This window comes from Eptatretus burgeri, chromosome 10, assembly GCF_056783735.1.
Source record: "Eptatretus burgeri isolate ZD-2024b chromosome 10, Ebu_testis_v1, whole genome shotgun sequence".
NCBI lineage: Eukaryota > Metazoa > Chordata > Myxini > Myxiniformes > Myxinidae > Eptatretus > Eptatretus burgeri.
The window spans coordinates 80,517,384-80,530,344 of NC_140970.1; the positions used below are offsets into that span (position 1 = coordinate 80,517,384).

The 12,961-nt window shown below is 44.9% G+C and overlaps 1 protein-coding gene across 1 annotated transcript in view; it reads right to left on the minus strand.

Moving 5' to 3' along the window:
* LOC147018942 (DNA repair protein XRCC1-like) overlaps positions 1 to 12,961 on the minus strand; it is a 70,305-nt gene that overhangs the window by 20,111 nt on the left and 37,233 nt on the right. The window lies entirely within an intron of this gene.

Below are 12,961 nucleotides of genomic sequence, written 5' to 3' on the forward strand. Positions count from 1 at the left end.
AAACGACCAGGAAACAACAAATCAAGATGGCAGCGCCCATGGTTGTCGTGTGATTTTTGGTCTTTCAACAACCAAATATGCGTTGTTTCATACACTTGGGCGCGGAGGATGGTGAGAAAGTGACGCAATTCACGGATAAGAACTGGCGTAAGGTATGTGAGTGTGCGACGCGACAGAAAGTGAAACTATCAACAAATGCCGTTTGCTGCCTGATCAAATAATGAAACTGCTGCCAATGACTGATCCTCCTGCGGATGCCGGCTGTCATCGGTTCTGCTATGCGTCGTTTTGTAACAAGGATCATATAAAACGCGCTGGAGCCAGGAAAAGGAAATCAGAAGCCAGCACTACTGCAGTTTCTGCTAGAGCCAGTGAGGTGGTGGGCGGACTAGAAGAAGAGGGGCACTCGTACCACAAAATTTGTAGAAAATCCCTCAGCACCTCTGTAAAAAGGGTGGCTGGCAAATCAGCTGGTGTACTGCCAAGAATTTGTATCATATGCCAGAAAAAAGACAAATTCATTCGAGTCAAAGGAAAATCTCAACGTGATCAGTTGTCCCTGGCAGAAACACAGGATGGAGGGAAGCTGAGGGAAACTGCTGAGCAGAGGAGAGATGAACGTGATGTGAGAATAATAACAACTATAAAGGATAAAGTGTGTGGCGCTGGAAGTTTGTTATCATCGTAAATGTTATTACGAGTGTGTGAATGACACATACCACAGATAGAGTGAAAGTAAACTCCAAACTCAGAAAGTGAACTATGACTCAAAATTTGACATTTTCTGTGATAAAGTAATCCAGGTAAGACTCATTGATGGAAAGCAATCTACACATATGAAAAAGTTGTGTGAGATGTTCAATGACCTACTCAGAGTATGCGAAGGTCAGGATAAGGCCAACTACCAGGCAACAAGACTGAAGAAAAGACTGCAGGAACGGTACCCAGACATGATTTTCTATCGTCCACCAAAAATGTCTGAGAGCGAAGTGGTGTACATGAAGGACATTGATATTGGTTCCATTGCTCAGGCTGCTGTTGTAGACAGTAGCTCTACAACAGAAGCAGAGTCCACTACAGAGGATGAAGACAGCCAGGGTCCACAGCAGGGTGACTCAGGCCTCAATTTACATGTTCTATACTCGGGAGCACTCATGGTGAGGGATGACCTGAACAAACACCAAAGTGTGGACATTACATGGCCACCACTTGCTCCTGACTTCGACATTTCAAATGCTGAAAGAGCCATCCCTGTTGCATTGTACAACCTTGTTGCATGGATAGCGGGCCTGTCAGACGAGCCAACCCTGGAGAAATTTGTGGAACTCCCATGGCATATTCATCTGAAAATACTCTCTGTTCTTCAAAACGTTGTTTCTATCGCGTCAAGGGGTCAGACGTTTACTCCGAAGTCCTATGCATTGGGCCTGACTGTGACACATTGGACTGGTTCTACTCGACTGTTAGGACTGCTCAACAAGCTTGGACATTGTGTCTCAGTCAGTACTACACAGGCATTGGAAACTGCTTTGGCACTGTTGCAGATTGATCAGGAGGGAAAACTGCCCTCAAACTGCCTCAGAAATGTAACGACAATATTTGTGTACGATAACATCGATTTCAGCGAGGAGACCCTCACCGGTCATGGGACCACTCACCACACCAATGGATTGATGATACAAGATGCACCCTCTGAGCCGATTCAGCACGCTCATCCAGTGACTCCAATTAGCCGTCGTCAGCGGTCATTAGTTGGTAACACACCACCCATTCTCAAGTATGGTGGCGGGAAAAGGCAAGGGACCACAGCCTTTTACAGTTGTGACATTGACATCAGTCCGTCACAAGAGGACAGGCTATCGCTGGATGTGCTCTATTACAGAATGAAAACGGTCCAGAAAACGGACGGGCGGTTGCCGACATGGACTGGGTACAACACCCTCCTTCGTCGGGATGAAGAGTTGACCAAGTCAGCCTTCATCTACCTTCCCGTGATTGAGGCATCACCCACGGAACTGGACACCGTTTACACAGTCCTACGCTAAAGCATCGAAATGGCTGATAAACTGGAACGTGAAGAAGTAGTTCTCGTCTTCGACCTTGCGATCTACAGTAAGGCGCAGGAGATTCGTTGGTTGCACCCTGAGTTGACAGAAAGGTTGGTAATTCGTCTCGGCAAATTCCACCAACTCATGAGCTTCCGAGACGTGATCGGCAAAAGATTCAGAGACGCAGGTCTGCCAGACCTCATAATAGAGTCTGGTATTGTCGCTCAGCGTTCTGCAAATTCAGTAATAAACGGCCACCACTATAACAGGAGTCTGCGCTGTCACAAGCTCGTCTACAAAGCACTAGGAAGACTATGCTTCCAGGCCTTCATGGACTCCCTCGCAGAGGAGACGCGTGTGCGATTCGAGAGGTGTATAGAGCGTCTCCAGGAAAAGTTTCCGTCTCCGTTGTTCGAACAGTTACTCTCATCGGAAGAGGTCTCAGAAATGTTCACATGCTACAGCGACTTCAGACAGCAGTAATGTACAGCGAGCAAAACATTAACATTCTGGTGCTCCTACTCGGAAATGGTGGAGCTAGTACTAGAGCTCATATGGGCAACTCGTACTTCGAACTGGCCGAAACACCTTGCGATCACGAGAGCGTCAATGCCCTGGTACTTTGCGTACGATCACCTAAACTATGCAAGGTACTTACCCGTTTACTGGCTGGAAATGGCCGGGCTAGAGCACTCCCACCCAGACACCTATCGAGCGTGCATGGACGGCAAATGGACTGCCCAACGGCATACTCGTTATGGATTTAGTAGTGTTGCGTGTGATCAGATCATAGAGCAGACTTTAAATAGGGACAGCAAGACCAGTGGAGGAATCATTGGTTACACTCAGAAAAGCACAGCTGTGAAGAAGTGGATCCTGTCCCAACCAGCATGTGCGGAAATCGCAAGGAAATGTGAGTCCATGGCGGATAGATCACCTAAACTATCCACGACGAGCCCCGAACGAGAAAGGATTTGGATGTGTCGAGCTCGAAGAGGAACGAAGCAGCGGTGGTACAAGTGATGGACACAGTACTTCAAATGATTAACCCTTTCTCCGGCGCTCACCTTGAACTCGTCAATATTAGTTCAGGTGTCATCGCACTGCCAGCCACTTCCGTGGAATTGATGAACGCGTATGTCAAGGGAGAGAATGCTGTCGTGCAATTCTTGCGTGATCGGCTTCTCTCGGGTGAGGTCCCATTCTTCATCCGAATTTGAAGGACAAATTGGCAACTTTCTCGAAGGCGCGAGGCAAGTCGGCGACTCCCCACCAGCAGACGCTGAAGGTTGAAATTGCGAATGAACGTCGTCTTTTCACACGACTGCTGTTGATTGGCGAGAAAAGCAATGTAACACTCCATGTGAGAAAATCAAGGCGTCGAATGGTGTCATAACTGTGTCGTCAGTACCTGAACTTGAATGTGACCATGAGGAAGCTGACACGAAGCTCCTGCTACATGCCACTCACGCAGGAGAGAATGAAGAGTCAGTGCGCATAGAGAGTTTCGACACCGATGTGTTTGTGTTGGCGTTGGCTCACTCGAAGTCGATTTGGGCGCGAAATTTCCATCTGGTCACAGGAAGTCCCAAGGACATTATCGTCGTTGACATGAGGAAGCTGAGTAATGCCCTGGAAAGTTCTGTCTGCGATGCGTTGATAGGTTTGCACAATTTCATGGGAAGTGATACCACCAGTGCATTCCACGGTAAGGGCAAAACAAGGCTATTTGACTTGATGATGAAGGGTCCCCATCTCATCACCTGTTTCGGGAGCATTGGTCGAGAATACACGCTAGATCAGAATATCATTCACGACCTGGAACAATTCGTCTGCGCCATGTACAATCAGCCGACCATGAAGAGTGTGGATGAGGCTCGCTACAAGCTATTCTGCAGCCAGTCGCTGGGAGAACAGAAGTTGCCGCCTACAAGCAACGCTCTGATGCTGCATTGCAAAAGAGTGAACTATCAGTCTGCGATCCACCACCGCGCGACTGAGAGGTTTATAGAAGCCCCTTCTCCTACATTTCACGGATGGGTGGAACGCAACGGAGGCACTGATTGTTCACTGGCTGAGCAAAACACCAGCGCCGAAGGAACTGTTGGAGGCGACGAAATGTAATTGCAAGAAGATGAAATGCGAGACCAACCAGTGTTCTTGCCGGTCAAAAGGACTGTCCTGCACAGAGTGCTGTGGGTGTCAAAACTGCGCCAACGATGAACAGACCCGTGCAGAAATGGAACTTATGGATGATGAAAGCGGAACTGACGATGATTCCGACGACGAACTGTGAATGCCGGTGTCGCACTGCTTTTGCTGTGGTGATCTACTACACAGTCGTATTCAGGTTGGTTAGCATGTCATAGTGGACTTGAGTTTTGTAATAGCAGTAGTCAAGAGCCTAGTTCAGAAACCGCCTCAGAGCAAGAAATGCTGGAGTTCTAATACAGGAATCCTTTTGTGGCGGTTACACTTTTCATCAGGCTGAGTCGCGCAGTCTCTTTGTCTTTGATTTAATCCGTAATAGCCAATGTAACTGTCTTTAATAGGCGCTGTAACTGCCTTTAATAGTCAATGTAACGACCTCGTACAGCCAATGTTACTACCTTTAATAGCCAGTGTGGCTGCCTTTTTAGCAAAAAGTTGCCTTGGTCAACTCGAAGGCCTGTCTGGTCGGTCCAGACGTTTTCAGCCGGTAAAAATATGTAACTGCTTCGGTTTACGACCTTTAATAACAGTGAATAGGGTTCTGTATAAACATATTGTATCATTTTAAGACCTCACAAGAGTTTTCTTTGACATACATACCAGTCTAACCTTGATTCTTCATTTCTGTGTCAAAATCGTGCTTTAATGTTCGGTGTATCTTTAATTGCCAAAAATGACCAATTGTGTCACATCCTCGACATGGAAACAAGTGGATTTGGACTCAGCGTCTAAAATTCTTTAAGTATGCTAAATTTCATCCAGATTGGTGATCTGCACAACGAAAATCATTTTCTGAAGGTAATAGCGAGTACCTCCACATGGTCTTATAGTGTTGGGCACCGATAACGATAATCCGATAACCCCAATTTTTAAGTCCGATAAAGATAATACAAAGTTATCGGTAGTTAACAATAACGATAACTACTTTTTAACAAGGATTCAAAAAAACAAGGAAAAAGCTTCAAAACCCATAGAAAATGCTTATTTATGCTAAACCCAAGAATAAAATAAGCATTTTGCATCTTTTTAGAGTCAGTCGTCACACACAGCACGTTTAACCGGACGGAGTCCAACATGCACTGGGAGGTTAACGGGACGGGTCAAGGACACAATGTGAATGCAATAAACAAACTAATGTCCATTTCTTACCGAAAGAGCAACGGGAATAGGTCCGCGGAACGCTGCGCACACAAACAGGAAGGCACCGTTAATTCAAAAATGAGAGGCACGACCTTACAAACACACCGAGAACAGTTACAAACATGGCACGACGTTATATCCACGTCTCAACACTCATGTCCGATTGTCCGTCGCTCTGCCAAAGGTTAGACCGTCCTTGTGTTTGAATTAACCGATCTGTACGTTTCCCAACCTTGACCGAACCCAGTACCTGCAGAGCCTAGCAGCTGCATGGCTGAGGAAGTCGCCATCGCAAGGCTTCTTCTTTTTCCTCTGCCCTCTCTTCTTCTTCCATTTTTCTTCACGCGGCGGCCTGATTCAGCATTATCTTGTAAAACAAGTAATCTATAATCATGTACATTTTTCTCCACATTGATAATTAGTTCGGCGAAATGCGACCCGGAAACGATTAAAATGTTATCGGACAAAAAATTAACGGACATTATCAGACTAAAAAAATCGAGTTATCAGAAGTTAACTGGTCCGATAACGATAAATGGAAGTAATCTTCCGATAAAAAAGTTAACTTCGATAATTATCTGTTATCGGATTATTGCTTTTGTGCCCAACACTGCCTGGGCATGAATAAATGCGTCCGAACCACGCCAAACCGTCAAATCTCATGCAATCACGCGTGATTTGGAACGAGATGAAAACAGACAAAATGGCCGCCACAGAATTACCGGTGATTTCTATGGATTTTTTGCAGACAAAAACAGTAGTTCTAGTTGAGAAAACTAGTAGAGAAGCGAGTACAAATTGTATAAAATAACAGGAATCAACGGTAATTCGCCAGCTGGGCAGGTAAGGCAGTATTGTGCACCCGCCCAGCACAAAAGTTAGGCGCCATTGGCGACCGGGCGGCCGTTAATTTGCACCCCTGTATGTCCTGAGGCAAAGTTGTAGTACTCATTGAGTACCATGAACCTGCAAAGTTTCATTGGTATCGATGCACTCACACTCACCTGGTCGGTAGGGGGCCTTCAATTTTCGCCATTTTTCGCACATACCTTAATTGTAGAGGGTGCTGCGGGTAAAGTATTCCATATATCACAAAAACCGGAATATTTGATAGAGCATCACCTGTAGATCATTCGTGCCAAATTTCATAACCCTATGTGGGATCATTGATTTCACGTGAACGGTACCGATTTTGGAGGTTTTTATCTTGCCAAAACAAAGTTTTGCAAGATATGTTAGTCAGCTTGTATGTTTTTTTTTGTTTTTTTTTGTTTGTCTGTAATCACGTATAAAAAATTCTGCAGAGCACAGTTATCATCGGAAATTTTTGTAACTTCGCATATCAGAGGCCTATAGAGGTCCCTTTCAGTGCACAAAATTTTGAAGGTCAAGGTCACTTTGGCGCAAATCAGGGGAGTCGACGAAACCCTTATTTTTTGAGTAATTTTGATCGGATCGTCTTCAAACTTCATGGGAATATAGTTCATGGTCTGGCGCTCAGCTGATTAATTTTTGGTGGCGATTGGCCTTGACCTACATATGTTTTTTTTTGTTGTTGTTTTTTTTTGGTCTGTAATCACGTAGAAATCACTCTGCAGAGCACAGTTGTCATTGGAAATTTTTGTAACTTCGCATATCAGAGACCTATAGAGGTCCCTTTCAGCGCATAAAATTTTGAAGGTCAAGGTCAAAGGTCAAGGTCACTTTGTCGCAAATCAGGGGAGTCGACGAAACCCTTATTTTTTGAGTAATTTTGATCGGATCGTCTTCAAACTTCATGGGAATATAGTTCATGGTCTGGCGCTCAGCTGATTAATTTTTGGTGGCGATTGGGCTTGACCTTCATGGTTTGCGCCTCAGGTCAAACATATTTGACCCCAAGGTCAAATTTTCAAGTTTTAGGAACCATATCGTGTAGTACCTCAAATTGAACACCTCGATGAGTGCTTTCTAGATATGTCAAGCTTGAGACATTATGACGTCATTTGGTGACGTTATGAGGCAAACGCATATTTTTCATAGTAACTCTGTAGAACGATTCTCATCGGAATCTCTTGTAGGCAGATATTCCTCAAGGAGTCGCTCCTGGTGGATAGCAGCTCTGTTCACCTCAGTGTAACCTTAAAGAAGTCACACGTGGTCACCTTTTGGCAAGATACGGGTCACCCTGCGGGTGACATTGGTTTATTTGGCTGTTGCTAGGGAACCAAAGCGTCCGCAGCAACCATCACAATTTCCAAAGCACTAGGTCATAAGATGTACCTACCACCCGAGTTTGGTCAACATCCGCCCACGTTTACTACCAAGTATGCTGATGACAAACGAACAAACATCCAAACAAACGGACAGAATTACTGACAATAAGGGTCAAAAGATATATATATATATATATATATATATATATATATATATATATATATACATATATATATATATATATATATATATATATATATATATATATATATATATATTTTGTTGCGAATTCGTGCCCGCCGGCGTGCGATCGGCCACGTGACTCGAATCGCGGCACGTCGCCCACCGGATGGACAATTCTGTCGTGACCCTCTCGGACCAACGCCGGGAGCTAGTCACGGGTGGGCCTTTCGGCCTCACCACGATCATGCCAATCGGCCACCCGCGTGGGATAGGGTTGTTCGCCAAACTCGACCTACCTAAGTACCCACGCGGATGGTAAACCGGGCGATCGCACCTCGTCGCAGATCGACTCCGGACACGGGCCGCTTTAGCGGTCCGTTCCGTACTATCGGGATAACCGAGCGGTGTTATCGTCGGCCTCGATGGTTCCGATTACTTATCGGGCGTATTAAGCCCACTACGAACCCTTTACATGAAGCAAGATGGAGATTCAACAAAGGGAAGGACGCAGCGAAACGGGGAACAAGTTCACACAAGCACTTTATTCACACAGACACAGAGCACACATATACAGCCAAACAGTCAGAATGCACATATATCAATTTAAAACAACAACAACAACAATGCAGAGCTACGACCGAATACGCGAACACACGGCAACACTAAAAACAATACTACTTGACGGACGGCGCCACCCACAGACATTTACACAAAAAAGCAAAGGAAAAGGAAAAAGAAGTCGCGACTTCCCTTTTCGTGGCCGGTGAGCCCCTCTCCCACGACCGTTAGCGTGGTCGCGCCTGGCCCCGACCTCTCTCGCGGCCGGCGAAACCTCTCCGGCACTCCTCGTCCGGACGCGCAGGTCCACCTCACAACCGGCGCTGCCGCATCTCCCGTCCGTGCCTTTGTGACAGGCCGCTCGCCAAGCCGCGGGCGCAGGACTCTTCCCACGACAAGACAAGCAGACAGGAAGCCTCGAAGAACCAACTCAACCCGAACCAACTCGACCAACCACTCCCGACCAACTGAAGACCAACAACTCTTCAAGGTCCGTCCTGTCTGCCTTTTGTAGCGCGGGGCTCCGCCCTTCGCTCCGCCCCGTTTTCGGCCCCGCCTCCCTTCGAGCTTCTTGGAGAAGCCTCTCGAAGGGGGGCGTGACCTCTCGCTCTCCTTCCACCCCCGCGCCGTGCGGGGGCCGGGGGAGTCAGCCTTGGCTCAGAGCCAGGGAATTATTCCCCCAAAAAGAGGCCCCCACCTTTTCTCACCTTTGACCCCCGGCTCAGATCACACTTTCCCCACACCGAGCGCGGAGAATTTCGACGGGAGAAACAGGCGGGAAAACCCCCGAGCATCGTTGTTGGTTTTTGTTTCTTCCCGGAGATCGTAACCGCACAGGGCCTACTGAATGGCGAGTGGCGAAGATGTGGTCGCGTAGATGGTGGAGGTGGCGTGGTTGTAGTGTGGTTGGCGCTGTGGTGGGGATGGCGTGGTTGTTGAGATGCTGTTTGTTTGAAATAAAAGATAGAACAGAAAAACGACTGACTCAAAGCGTCGCAGCCCGAATGAATCACATTTATTCCCTCTAAACAACGGGTTTGGGGCTAACTGCACATGTACTTAAGAGATACCTCACCTACGGGACCTGGATGGTGGTTTGCGAATTTCCACAGCCGTAACAATATATACATACAGTGCCTAAAGAAAGTCTATACCCCCTTTTCAAAATTTTCACATTTTGTTGCTTCATAGCCTGAAATGAAATTGCATTCAATAAGACTTCTTCCACCATTTTTTACACATTGTAACCCACAACTTCCAAGTGAAAAACAAATTCCACAAATTTCAGTAAATTAATTAAGATTACAAAACTAGAACCACTTGGTTGGATAAGTGTCCACCCCCCATTATAATAGCAATTGTAAATTAGCTCAGGTGTAATCAATCGCCTTCAAAATCACATACCAAGTTAATTGGCCTCCACCTGTGTTAAATTGTAGTGATTCTGATTATTCCAGAATAAAATCAGTTGTTCCTGTAGGTTTCCTCTACTGGATAGTGCATTTCATTGCAAAGACTCAACCATGCGCACCAACGAGCTTTCAAAGACCTCCGGGACAAAGTTGTGGAAAGGCACAGATCAGAGGATGGGTACAAAAACATTTTAATGGCCTTCAATATCCCTTCGTGCACAGTCACGACAAGCATTAAGAAGTGGAATGTGTATGGTACCACCAAGATGCTGCCTAAATCAGGCCATCCCTCCAAACTGGATGTCCAAGCAAGGAGGAGACTGATCAGAGAGGCCACCAAGAGGCCAATGGGAACTATGAGAGAGCTCCATGCCTTTATGGCAAAGACTGGTCACTGTGTACATGTAACAACAACATCCCAAGTACTCCACAAGTCTGGCCTGTACGGTCGGGTGGAAAGAAGGAAGCCATTACTCAAAAAAGCCCACCTCGAGTCCCGTTTGAGGTATGCAAAAAACAACTCCGGAGATTCTGAAGCTGTGTGGCAAAACTTAAAGCCCCGACTTAAATCCAATTGAAAATCTGTGGCATGACTTGAAGATTGCTGTCCATCAACTGACTGCAACTTGACTGAGCTTGAACAGTTTTGTCCAGAAGAATGGGAAAATATTGCCCAATCAAGGTGTGCAAATTTGGTAGAGACCTATCACAACAGACTCAGCTGTAATTGCTGTCAAAGGTGCTTCCACCAAGTATTAACTCAGGGGCGTGGACACTTATAAAACCAAGATATTCTCGTTTTGTATTTTAAATTCATTTTCTGAAATTTGTAGAATTTGTTTTTCACTTGGAAGTTGTGGGTTATGATGTGTAGATAAATGCTGGAATAAGTGTCAGTTAGTGTAATTAATTCCAGGCTATAAGGCAAGAAAAGGTGAAAATTTTGAAAGGGGGTGTAGACTTTCTGTAGGCACTGTACGTGAACTGGTGCTTGGTTGTTTATCTGCATGTCTTGGGAGGACTGAAATTAAAGAAACACTCATATATGTAGTTATATTTTATTGCTTCTTTATTTAATTCAGAGCAGGGAGTACCTTGGCTTAGAAGTACACAGAATGAGAGGGTGAGTACATGCAACTTCTGTGACGTCAACGTTTCACACTAATTTTAAATTTGTTTTGATAGAATAAAATTAGCAGGCACCTGGTGTTATTTAACGGCATGACAGGGGCTCAAACCCAAGACTTTAAGATCTTAAGCCAGCCCGTACCTTAACCATTATACCAACAACAGGCTTATTGGGATTGATGTCCTTCTCATATCCCAATGTAGGTTCCTGAGTGAGATGCTAAAGGGATTCCTTTAACAAGACAAGACAAGCTGTAGTTTTATCAAGTGAGGTCATGCAGCATTTCTTTTCTTTTTTATTCCCACATTGACATCAAAAATTCAACATTCAGAAAAGGAATTTGCAAAAGCCTTTGAACATCGAGTTCCTGTTTTCCATGCTTTTGGATGGGAATACGAAACAGCCAAGTTTCATTATCTCCGCCAACGAAATGGATGGAGGTTATGTTTTCATCCCTGTCTGTCTCGGTTTGTTACTTGGTGAAATTTTTTTTTGCCAAGTATGTTAGTCTGTAGCATTTGTCTGTCTGTTTGTCTGTTTGTTTGTCACATAGATTTTTGGCCACAGTTTTCAAGCAATCATTCTAAAATTTTTTTTTTTATGTGTAGGTCAAGGACAGCAACGCATAATTTTGGTGAAGATCCGAATCCAGATCTGGATATGAGAGTTATTTAATTTTTAACTGATTCGTCACCATTGAGAGATGGGGCTAAAAGCGATATTGCATGATATCTCAAAACATTGTGGACGGATTCGGATGAAACTTGGTGGACAGGTTGGGTGTGTGACAAGGATGAAATGATTGCGTTTTGGTGAAGATTTGAATCCGGATCCAATGACGAGGATTTTAAAAGTGATTCTTCTCTATTGTGAGATGGGGCCAAAAACTATGCATCACATGATATCTTTAAAAGTTGTGGATGACCTGTGACAAAATGAGGTGGAAGAGTTGGTTAGGTAACAAGAACAAGCGGATTCGATTTTGATTAATGTCCAGATTCAGATCCTACCTATGAGTGGGATACAAAATTAAACTGTTCAGCCTGGCGGAGGTATGCGCGCTACCAAGTGCCGTTCCGTTTCACGAAGTGTCACTCTATAAGTGATTTTTAATTTGTTTGTTTGTGAACAAAATATCTCAAAAAGTTGTGGATGGATTTGGACGCAATTTGGTGGAGAGCTTGGGTATGTGACAAGGATGAAATGATTATATTTTGGTGAAAATCCAAATTCGGGTCTGGATCCAAGAATTTTTAAAGTGATTTTTCACCATTGAGAGATATGGTCAAAAACTAAATATAGCAGTATATCTCAAAAAGTTGTGGGTGGATTCAGACGAAACTTGTTGGGCAGGTTGGGTATGTAACAAGGACGAAATTATCAAATATTGGTGAAGATCCAAATCAACATCTGGCCTATCAATGGGATACAATACGTAAACTAATCAACTTATGGGAGGTATGCTCTCTACCGAGTGCCCTTCTAGTTTTCAGTGCATTACTTTGTGATTTCCCTTTTACCGCCAGAAACCATGCTCATGGAAACCACCAGCTGGTAGGTGGGGTCTGCCGGTGAACAAAGAAAGCAAGCCACCCGAGGACGTGAGCAACAATTCATCCGATTGTCGCAATGTACCAAGCGCATACACTTTCAGCCTAATGTTTCTTCTGTGCAACGAGATCACCCCGACACTAAAATGGAATCTCAAAAGGAACTGAAGTGAAAGCAAGATGAAACGACTGTGAGGTTGGAGAAATGCATGAAAACAAAATTACTAAAAAGGGACAGCAACAGAAGCCCAGACACCTGGAACAAAAAGGCAACAATCGGACTGAATCCGTTTATTCTTTGCTAAACCAGAACATCATTTCTCCCAGTTGTGCACAGTAGTTAAAAGCAACATTCAGCGGTTTTTCAAAACGGGGAATGAAGCGACTTCAGAGCAAGAAAAATAGCAAGGGAAGTGGAACTGAGATATTTTGCCATGACTACAGTTCTACACAGCAAAGACAAACGACTATGTCAGACAGATCTTCGACCTGACCCTGTCATATCCTTGACAGATTCGAGCATGTCATCGATGG